The sequence below is a fragment of the Rhagoletis zephyria genome, unplaced genomic scaffold, assembly GCF_001687245.7.
Source record: "Rhagoletis zephyria isolate East Lansing unplaced genomic scaffold, Rhagoletis_zephyria_1.1 Rzeph_scaffold_00468, whole genome shotgun sequence".
NCBI lineage: Eukaryota > Metazoa > Arthropoda > Insecta > Diptera > Tephritidae > Rhagoletis > Rhagoletis zephyria.
Genome location: NW_016157552.1, coordinates 224,539 through 231,544, shown reverse-complemented (window position 1 = coordinate 231,544; position 7,006 = coordinate 224,539). Strand labels below are relative to the sequence as shown.

The 7,006-nt window shown below is 34.9% G+C and overlaps 1 protein-coding gene across 1 annotated transcript in view; it reads left to right on the top strand.

Annotated features, from left to right (window-relative positions):
* Positions 1-7,006, top strand: part of LOC108359819 (alpha-tocopherol transfer protein-like) — a 23,288-nt gene that overhangs the window by 1,278 nt on the left and 15,004 nt on the right. The window lies entirely within an intron of this gene.

The window sequence follows — 7,006 nt, the reverse complement described above, 5'->3', positions numbered from 1 at the left end:
TTTTTTTTTTTTTTACTTTACTCATTTACAGATTCATTTCCACACCGAGGGCATAGAGAGTTTATTTGAACATGTCCCGCGCGATTTATTGCCCAACGAATATGGCGGCAAAGCGGGTACAGTATTTGAATTGAAACAGAAATGGACAGAGGAATTGTCAATTAAGAGGTGAGCAAGAAATAATTTATGTAAACAATACTGCAGACAGTTTACTTAATACTTTAAATTTAATTTTTTTAGGAGTTATTTAATGGATCCGAAGCACTGGAAAACGGAACAAAGTCAAAACTCGCGCCGTTGGTATTGGTTTTAGCGATTTTACGAATTTACTTACCACACATGTATAGTACTTGTGTACATGCATGCATATGACCAGCGTATGTTAGTAAATATTTATATTTTACAGTTTTACATGATGTGTTAAAAGAGCAACTTATGACGTATGTAATTATGTGATAGTATGTGACTAAAATGAGTTCTTGGGTTTTTATATATAAAATAGATTAAAGGGTTGAGATGTTACTATAGTGCTGGGTAACGCACCAAGGTGTTGCAGGTGCAGAAGTGTACGGGAACGCAAAAAGCACTACTTCCTTCAAAAACGTCAGTCGGTTTGTTTACATGCCATTGGTACAACACTGATTTGGCTGAAAGATCACTAAATAATTATTAAAATCTATACAATTAAGAATAATTACGTACATATTCAAATATTTCGTGGCTTACTTCCATTTTTTAACAAACGCAAGGTTCTTTGCTTTCATCGCGTTCTGTTTTTGTTTACAAATACAACCCTGCCCATTGTTTGACACTTTTCATAAACTTACAGGAAGAAAAACTCCGGAATAAATGCTGTAACTTCTGACTAGGTACAGTTGCTCAGTTACTCTCTCAAAAGTGTTCCCACTTACAGGTTTTATGTCTATAGGAACGACTTCCTGTAAGTTCTGACTAAATCCTTTAAACCGGACTGCTATTGGAACAGACTTAAGCTAAATATACACGGTAGAGAAATCTTGCTAGAGTTTTACTGTAATAAAAATCTCTTCTCTCAATTAAGTTTACACGGTAGAGCAACTCTATGAGATATTCACTCAAGCTAAAGTCAAAATAGAGAAATCTCAAGTTTTCGCTATCACGTATTCTAACGCTGTGTACACGGTAGACACCTGTTACCTCACGCCTAGGGTTAGTTTTCTATCTCGAATTGGTGTTAACGCGTGGTGTATGTATATATGTATATCAGCGCTGCGATGTAGAAAATAAATCCGCGGACCGCTAACCCTTCGTCGATTTGACAGCATTCGTCTATTGACGTCATAAAATAATTTTTTCGTCAATTAAATTTTCAAATTGTACTTCTTTGCCGAAAAAATTTTACCTTAAAGTAGATAAATGTACCTAAAGATTAAATATGTTTTTTATGTGTATAAATTTTTGATAGTGGGTAGCAACCTCCCTCTTCGGCACTATGTCTACTTTTGGACTTACACCAAACAATATTTTCTATTAAAAATTTCGTTGAAAGCAGTTCCAACCAAAACTATACATGTAGGTATTCACCAAGTTGAGCAAGTGGTCTGGTACTCTGGCAACTGTCGTTGCTTGAGCTAATCTGCTCTTTTGCCAGAGTGCCAGGCCATATGCTCAATTTGGTGAATACCCCTTATGTTTTAACCAATGTGTATGCCCCTTTGCAAAGGAGGGAGGATATTGGAAAAGCCGTTGAAATGCCACTGAAAGTACGAGAAAATGTCCCGATAAGATAGCTGGTTACGTTCTAAATGTACCTAAAATGGTGTTCTTGTACCGAATAAACAATTTAAGGTCGTAGTCATTCCAAAATTTAACAAACTGTGATGAAACTCATTGTCAAGATTTTACCATACTTATCGAACAAAAACTCTATTTAGCTTGCCAAATAAAACGTAGAGTTTTTGTAGAGTTTTCGATTTAGTTGCGGTGAATAACTCTCACGTAGACTGTGTAGGTGAGTCTCTCGTAGAGCTCTATTGAGTGTTTAAATGTCTCTAGCGAGATGTTTGTCTAAATCTCGCGTTTTTTCACTACCGTGTATACTTAGCTTAATAGCATACAGAACAATGGTTGATCGCACTGCAAAACAGTCTAATTTTTGGTTTTTAGAATAATTTTCTGAAAATTCACTCAAACGACACGACATCATTTGAAGATCAAAAGCAAAATCAGGTTGCTTTGTAACTGCAGCTGAAACAAAAGAAGACAGAATGGCGAGACTGCCCTTATCTTTCGCGCCGATACCGGCCATGGCACTTGCTTTTTGGTATCAGCGCCCGAAAATTTGCTGCGTTACCCAAAACTGTTGCCGCATGATACATTCATATACACATGTATGTCTAATATTTATGTTAAAAATTGTGTTTTAAACGGGGACCGAAAATAATTATTAAATACCAAAATTTTTATTTTTAGATCATTGCAGAATCGCTCTGAATCCTTTATAATCTAAAAATTTTGTTATGTAAATAACGGTTATAAGTAGTATATTTAATTTATCCTGAAAAATAAAAACCCAATTGGGGTGTTTAAATCTAGTAAAACTGTCAAAAACTAAGAATACTGAAAAGTACGGGATCGCTTTCTACTAAAAAAGGGTAACTTCTGACAACGTCAACATAACCTCAAAATTTTGTTTGTAAAATGTTGCTTATTTCGTATGTAAACACACTCAGCTCACATTGCAATGCATTAACATACATTACAATTTGGTTGTCAAACACACTACAGCTGGACGTTTGACACATTTACCAGAATTTACTAGCAAAAAATCTTCGGCGTAAAACTGGTAGATGCCAGAGAACAGAGTTCGGGATCGATTTCCAGTAAAATCTGAAAAATTCTGTAAAAAATGGTAAGTTCGGACTCATACGGGATCACAACTTATGATTTTTATTATAAAGATCAGCTGCATTTTTTCGTAAGCGAGCGACAATAGAACGCTCAACTCGGGTAAAATTTCCTTTTAGCTACTTAAGCAACCCTGTTAGTAGCTGGTAACAAACCTGTGATTAGTTTAACGGGATTTAAATACAAAAACCAATTTAAATGAGTAATTATGCGAGGTATTTGCGTAATATATATACTTATTTAAAGTATAAGTCACGTATATAAGGAAACAAAAATTTGCATCTCGACTTTCCCATTAACAATTTACAATAGATCAATTTTTTCACTTAACAACACTACCCTTCAGGTCGCGTATTTTTTAACCAACCTGGCTGAGCTCGGATAAGTAGCCGAGTTCGTGTTGTTGCTTTGCGTGTATTTGAGTAGTCCACTTGCAAACAGCGCACATAGATAGATTTTCAAGTTTTATGCGGCAAAAAATATTTTATTGCCTCTATCTACTCAAAATTGTTTATTAAATGTAAAATTGAAATAATTTGTATTACAGATAGGTTATATTAATAAAATATATATATTAGCCAATAATTTACTATTTAAAATATATTGACTACCTTTATTTATAAAATGTGTGTACCCTATAATGCACAATATATAAACCAAAATCATTGCTTTATTATTTTTTGTTTCTAGCAGTAGACGGAATTTCGCAACGTTCCGAATAAATAAAAAAAGATTTTCCGTACGTTTCCAAGGCAGTAAAAAAATACGTATAATTCTCGTCAAGAAATTGATATCATAAATTTTGTGTTTCTAGTTNCTTTATTATTTTTTGTTTCTAGCAGTAGACGGAATTTCGCAACGTTCCGAATAAATAAAAAAAGATTTTCCGTACGTTTCCAAGGCAGTAAAAAAATACGTATAATTCTCGTCAAGAAATTGATATCATAAATTTTGTGTTTCTAGTTCAGCTTTCGGCACTCGAAAATTTTACCTCAAAGAGGTGTTTTATTTGATTTAATTTAGAGGTTAAAAATAATATTGGAAACCATATCTAGTGGCTACGAAATTGGTTCTACAAAATACGACGAATATGCATTGGACACCGGCAAATTACTTCGATGGACGGACAGAGCGAAAGTGTCTTGAATTAGAAGCTCAAACGTCCCATTTAACCAAGACTGATTAGCTTTTAGGAAAATATCTTCCTTTCTATGAGCTTTAAGCCACTTTTTCATAAGTGTTGCTTTGAAATAAGATAGGTTTTTCTTTCAATTTTTCATATTTTCAGCTCAGTAAGCATGAGAAGACAATAGGTGATTTTCTAAGAAATCTAATTTTTCGACCAACGATGCCAAGTTCTCTCCTTGCATTTGATCGCCACGACGAGCTGTCACCACCTACATTAACCAAAATGTGCCTTAGAATTGAAAACAATACAACTCTTTTTTTATTGTAACTTTCGTACAAGCGTGTAAGAAACCCTCTATCTAACAAAACCGTAACTATCCGCAACTGAATTTTATGTAAGGAACAAACTAGTTGTACTAGGTATCATGTTCAAAACAATATCCTAACTAAAAAGGGTTCAAACTATACATTTATAATTATTGAAAATCATAAACATCGGTAACGAATATTAATAATCACCAGAAGTGTCAGAATCCATCACAATTACCTAACTCAATTGTGTTTAAATTAAAAATATTCACGCTAAAACAGGCGATTACACAAAAGTGAAAAAAAAACTATAATGTGCGTTTCAGATATAGCTAAGTTCCGACTACCTGACAGCAGGCGCAAAGTGTGGGATAGAGGGGAGGGGTGGAATTATTGTTTCCCAGCCTATTTTTAAGCTGTGGGTGCGCTTTTTTATGTAGTTGTGACAACTATCTAAAACCCAATTATGGCCGGATAATTAGCAGCGTTATGTGATTTTATAATAGAATGGCATAAATTTGAAAAAAACGACTACGACAACAAGTAACATTCAAACTGAATCTTTTTTATTATTACCTGCCTTATAAAATTATACCATGNATAAGTGTTGCTTTGAAATAAGATAGGTTTTTCTTTCAATTTTTCATATTTTCAGCTCAGTAAGCATGAGAAGACAATAGGTGATTTTCTAAGAAATCTAATTTTTCGACCAACGATGCCAAGTTCTCTCCTTGCATTTGATCGCCACGACGAGCTGTCACCACCTACATTAACCAAAATGTGCCTTAGAATTGAAAACAATACAACTCTTTTTTTATTGTAACTTTCGTACAAGCGTGTAAGAAACCCTCTATCTAACAAAACCGTAACTATCCGCAACTGAATTTTATGTAAGGTACAAACTAGTTGTACTAGGTATCATGTTCAAAACAATATCCTAACTAAAAAGGGTTCAAACTATACATTTATAATTATTGAAAATCATAAACATCGGTAACGAATATTAATAATCACCAGAAGTGTCAGAATCCATCACAATTACCTAACTCAATTGTGTTTAAATTAAAAATATTCACGCTAAAACAGGCGATTACACAAAAGTGAAAAAAAAACTATAATGTGCGTTTCAGATATAGCTAAGTTCCGACTACCTGACAGCAGGCGCAAAGTGTGGGATAGAGGGGAGGGGTGGAATTATTGTTTCCCAGCCTATTTTTAAGCTGTGGGTGCGCTTTTTTATGTAGTTGTGACAACTATCTAAAACCCAATTATGGCCGGATAATTAGCAGCGTTATGTGATTTTATAATAGAATGGCATAAATTTGAAAAAAACGACTACGACAACAAGTAACATTCAAACTGAATCTTTTTTATTATTACCTGCCTTATAAAATTATACCATGACATAAGATAACATTAACAGTCTATACGACCTAAAGCAGTTTTCTAGGTTCATCAGAAGATGGATACTTTTGAAAGTTTATAAATAAGTATGATAGCGACTTTTGGAAGAAGAGTTAACCTTTTATGCTATTTTTTCAGAATATAAAAAGATTTTGCACTGTGTTGTTAGTGGACACGAAACTACTTTAAATACTGGTACGTAATCCACCAAAAACTAAAAATCGAAAAACTTTTACATAGCGCACTTTGCAAGTGGACTACTCATTTCATCATTTAAGCGAGTGTTCTTTTTTAGCTCGGTTGCAAAAGAATGCACCTATCGTAACCGTTATGGTCCCTGGTTTTAAGTTATATGTACTTACATACATACGAGAGTGGTAAGCCCCGACGTCTTGAATTTACTCTTATTTGCCTATTTAATCTCTTTAATCAATAAGTCTCTAAGTAGAACAATAAGAAGCAATTAATAAATTCTCAAAAAGACATCTATTTAAATAATACTGGTACTTATACATATGTCAACTGCTGGAGAACAAAGAAGGGTGCAGTGAAATAACGACAAGCTTTGCCACAGACACATTTTTTGTTCTACCAAAATTTCCTACCATAACCTACCAAAATTTTCTTTCAGTTTTAATATTTTTTTTAATGTCAAATTTATTAAAAACATAGCTAACCACAAGAAAGGCGACCCCGCCATACGCTCCAACTACCGCGGAATCAACCTTCTAAGCATAGGTTATAAGGTCTTATCGAGCGTATTGTGCGAAAGACTGAAGCTCACCGTCAACGAGCTGATTGGACCTTATCAGTGTGGCTTTAGGCCTGAAAAATCCACCATTGATCAGGTATTCACAATACGCCAAATCTTGGAAAAGACCCGCGAGAATAGGATCGACACACACCATCTATTTGTCGATTTCAAAGCCGCTTTCGACAGCACGAAGAGAAGTTGCCTTTATGCCGCGATGTCTGAATTTGGTATCCCCGCGAAACTAATACGGCTGTGTAAAATGACGTTGAGCAATACCACCAGCTCCGTCAGAATAGGGAAGGACCTCTCCGAGCCGTTTGATACCAAACGAGGTTTCAGACAAGGGGACCCCCTTTCGTGTGATTTCTTTAATCTTATGTTGGAGAAGATAATAAGAGCCGCAGAACTGAACCGCTCAGGCACAATACTTTATAAGAGCGTACAATTGCTGGCGTATGCCGACGACATCGATATTATCGGTAAAAACAAGGGCTACGTCTGTTCTGCCTTCTCGGGATTGGATAG